This window comes from Ornithorhynchus anatinus, chromosome 2 (assembly GCF_004115215.2).
Source record: "Ornithorhynchus anatinus isolate Pmale09 chromosome 2, mOrnAna1.pri.v4, whole genome shotgun sequence".
Taxonomy (NCBI): Eukaryota; Metazoa; Chordata; class Mammalia; order Monotremata; family Ornithorhynchidae; genus Ornithorhynchus; species Ornithorhynchus anatinus.
Genome location: NC_041729.1, coordinates 25,449,068 through 25,453,785, shown reverse-complemented (window position 1 = coordinate 25,453,785; position 4,718 = coordinate 25,449,068).

Here is a 4,718-nt window from a genome sequence, read left to right as displayed (position 1 = left end):
TAACGTAGTCGAAACTTCTTCCCTCTAAAGATCAAGGTTTCCGGTCAGTGGGAACACCCGTGCGGCTCCAGGCTTTCCTCGGCTAAGCGGGAGTCCCGCGAGCCGAGCGTCGCGTTACGTATTTTCCAACTCCCGTTTGTGAAATCCTCAGCCGGCGCAGCCCGTGAGATTCAGTTCGTACCGTGAAAGCTACCAGCCTGCCCTCTTCTCTGCCTCTCGCCTCCCCGGAGGTTCTAAGCGGCGTGGCTCAGTGGAAAGAGCCCGGGCTTGGGCGTCAGAGGTCATGGGTTCTAATCCCCGCTCCGCCACTTGTCTGCTGTGTGGTATTTGTCAGGTGCTTCCCATGGGCCGGGTAACCGTACTCAGCGCTGGGGAAGATACAGGATAATGGGTTGGACGCGGTCCCTGTCCCTCGTAAGACTCGCGGTCTTAATCCCCATTTTACAGATGAGGTTACTGAGGCACAGAAAGATGTGAAGTGACTTGCCCAAGGAGACACAGCAGACAAGTGGCGGATGAGAAGCAGCGCGGCTCAGGGGAAAGAGCCCGGGCTTGGGCGTCAGAGGTCGTGGATTCTGATCCTGGCTGCCACTTGCCAGCTGTGTGACTTTGGGCAAGTCCCTTCACTTCTCGGTGCCTCAGTGACCTCATCTGTAAAACGGGGACGAAGACCGGGAGCCTCACGTGGGACAGCCCGATGGCCCTGTATCTCCCCCAGCGCTTAGAACGGTGCTCGGCACATAATAAGCGCTTAACAGATACCACCGTTATTAGAGAAGCAGCATGGCTCAGTGGAAAGAGCCCGGGCTTGGGAGTCAGAGGTCATGGGTTCGAATCCCAGCTCCGCTGCTTGTCAGCTGTGTGACCTTGGGCAAGTCACTTCACTTCTCTGGGCCTCAGTTCCCTCATCTGTAAAATGGGGATGAAGACTGTGAGCCCTATGTGGGACAACCTGATCGATCACCTTGTATCTACCCCAGCATTAGAACGGCGCCTGGTACCTAGTAAGCGCTTAAATACCAACATTATCATCATCGTCGTCGTCGGGGATTAGAACCCAGGTCCTCTGACTCTCAGGCCTGTGATCTTTCCACCAGGCAACACTGAGCCTGTCTCAGTGGAAAGAGCCCGGGTTTAGGAGTCGGAGGTCATGGGTTCTAATCCCCGCCCCGCCACCTGTCAGCTGGGTGACTTCGGGCAAGTCATTTCACTTCTCGGCGCGGTCAGTTCCCTCATCTGTAAAAATGGGGATGAAGCCTGTGAGCCTCCCGTGGGACAGCCCGATGACCCCGTATCTCCCCCGGCGCTTAGAACGGCGCTCGGCCCGTAGTCAGCGCTTAACAAATCCCGACGTCATTATTATTATTATTACTGCTTCTATCCAAATCCCCCTGACCTGGCCGTCGCCCCTGACACCGTGGCCCGCACCCCTGGCGGGCCTCGGCTTTGCTCCTTGCCTCTCCTCACGTTGGACCGGTCGGTTCCTCCTCTGCTCTCACCCCGGTGTCCGACAAGTCTCCGCCCTGGGTCTCCTCCTCCTCTTCTCGCTCTCCCCTCACTCTCCAGTTGCCTCGGCTACTTCAGACGGTTTCAGCTGTGCCCTCTCCCCGGCTGACTCCCAAATCTACCTCTCCAGCCCCCACCTCTCCTCCCACCCGCAGTCCTCGCCTCCTCTTACCCCGCAAGACGTCTCCACTCCGGACGCCCTGCCGGTACCTCCGATTCAACGTCTGTAAAATCTGAACTCGTCTCCCCTCCCCAAAACCTCTCCCGCCAAATCCATCTCACCGAAGGACGCGTCCCCCTCCTCCCCCCGGCCGGACTGTAAGCTGGTTGTTCGCGGGGGGGGGTGTGTCTCTTATATTGTTGTGCTGCACTCTCCCAAGCGTTCAGTACAGTGCCCTACACGCAGTAAGGGCTCGATGAATACGATTGATCTCAGAAGTGTCTGTCTTTGCTATCGTCCTCAACTCCTCGTTTTATTTCAATTCGCTACCGAACCCCGTCTGTTCTTCCTCTAACGTTTTCAAAGATCCGCCCCTTCTTCCCCACCCAAACCGGCTCCCGGCCCGGTCACGCCGTTTGTCATCACGAGTGGGGAAGCGGTGTGGCCCAGTGGCTAGAGCAGAAGCAGCGTGGCTCGGTGGAAAGAGCCCGGGCTTGGGAGTCGGAGGTCGTGGCTTCGAATCCCGGCTCCGGCGCTTATCTGCTGTGTGACCTTGAGCAAGTCACTTCACTGGGCCTCAGTTACGTCATCTGTAAAAATGGGGATTTTTAAAAAAGAACTGTGAGCCCCACATGGGACAATCTGATGACCCTGTATCTACCCCAGTGCTTAGAACAGTGCTCTGCACATAGAGAAGCAGCATGGCTTAATGTTAAGAGCCCGGGCTGGGGAGTCAGACGTCATGGGTTCTAGTCCCGGCTCCGCCACTTATCTGCTGTGTGACCTTGAGCAAGTCACTTCACTTCTCTGGGCCTCAGTTACCTCATCTGTAAAAATGGGTGTGGTTTTTTTTTTAAAAAAAAGAGCCCCACGTGCGACAATCTGATTACCCTGTCTACCCCCGGCTTAGAACTGTGCTCTGTACATCGTAAACGCTTAACAAAATACGTAATTATCATCAGCAGTAGTAGGCGCCCGATAAATACTATCGAATGGAATGAATGGATCGAAGCGTCGCTCCGCCTGCATCTCTCCCACTGCCTTCCTTCCCATTTCCCTCCACCGTCAAAGACTCCTTGTGGTGGGCTTCGAGGCTCTCCGTCTCACTGGGTGGGCTTCCTTTACCTGCCACGGCCCCCACTTCCTTTCTTCACTCCTCCCGCCCGAGCCTCTCTGTGCCTCGCTCTGAATTCTCCCGCCCCTCAGACCTCCTCTTTTAACATCTGACAGATCACCCGCCTCCCCACGCTCCCAAGTCCTCCTAAATCTTAGCGCGCCCAGTAAGCTTCCTCTGATTAATCCCCACCTCTAGAGTCTTAACCCCGGCAGCCATCTCCAGCCTTCACGAATACATGTATAATCAATTGTTCAGGTCGATTTTTTACCCCACTGTCTCTGCTTATAAATATTTTATGTTGGTCTCCATTTAGAATGGAGACACAGTAAGAGCCCGGTGCCGGGGAGTCAGAGGACCTGGGTTCTAAACCCCGCCTCTGCCACACGTCGGCTTGCGTGACCCCGGCAAGTCACTCTCACTTAGAGGAGCCCGGGCTGGGGAGCCCGGGCTGGGGAGCCAGAGGTCATGGGTTCGAGTACCGGCCCGGCCACTTGGCAGCTGTGTGACTGGGGGCACGGCACTTCACTGGGCCTCAGTGACCTCATCTGGAAAATGGGGATGAAGACCGCGAGCCTCACATGAGACCTGATTTCCCTGTAAATTACCCCGGCGCTTGAACAGTGCTCTGCACATAGTAAGCGCTGACAAATACAACATTATTATTCTCTGGGCCTCAGTTACCTCCTCTGTAAATGAGACCAGTGAGCGCCCACGTGGGACAGCGACTGTGTCCAACCGATTTGCCTGTACCCCACCCCAGCGCTTAGTACAGTGCCTAACACATAGTAAGCGCTTAAATACAGTTATTATTACGAATTATTATTGTTTGTTATTACTTCTTTCCAGAACTCAATCCTGGGTTGCGAACAGGGGTTGGGATTCTGGCCACTAGCTGGTGCCACAGTCCCCCTCAGAGCCATCGAGCTGCGCGCCCGTTCAGCTCAGCCCTGTTTCGGCCTCTTAAACTAGGAAGGACGACTCCAGATCGCATTTCCGTACTCACCGGCGTGTCGGGGAAGGGGTCTTCCGTCATAAAAGACAGACGGGCCTCGGTCAGTTCGTCAGTCGCGGAGACCTCCGGGGTGGAGAATCTTCACAGAGGAACTGGATTAGAGAACTAGCGGCTCGCGCCGGGGAGCGGCGGGGCCCAGTAGAAAGAGCGCAAACCTGGGAGCCCGAGACTAGTTCTAGTTCTGGCTCCGCCAAATGCCTGCCGTGTGGCCTCGGGCAAGTCACTTCACTTTTCTGTGCCTCAAGTGACCTCATCTGTAAAATCGAGATAAATGACCTGTTCTCCCACTTCTCAGACCGTGATCCCCGTGCGGGACGGGAACCGCGTCCGTTCTGCCTACCTCGTATCTACCCCAGGCGTCCTACAGGCACAAAGTAGGCGCTTAAGCCACCACGGTTACTTTCACCGTGTGGTGCCGATGGTGTCGCTGCTGGGGCAGAGGATGCATCAAGAGAACGGGGGGGGGGGGAGGGAAGAGGGCAGGGCACTGCCAAGGGCCCTCAGGAGGTTTTGCCGAGCAGGACCAAAGAGCCCGAAACCCCGGGCACCTGAAGTCCTAGTGCTGAGCGGTCGTGGTCTTTGCCACCCACTTTCACAAGCCGCTTCCGGGTTCCCTCCTGAGCCCGTCCACCCCACGACGCGCTTTGGGCGTTCTTCGGTCAGAGATCTTCACCCCTGACGACAGAGCCCCGGCAGGCTTTCCCCCCGCGACGGGCCGTTTACACCGAGGAGCGGTTTGGCCTGACGACAGGAGCGCAAAAGACTGGGAGTCAGAGGGCCTGGGTGCTAGTCCTGGGCTGTGCCCTTCGCCTGCTGCGACACCTTGGGCAACTCATTTGCCTTCTCTGCGTCTCAGTTTCTTCATCTGTAAAAGAAATACAGGGCTTTCGGTTCCGCCTCTCCCCAAATGGAGGCTGGGACTG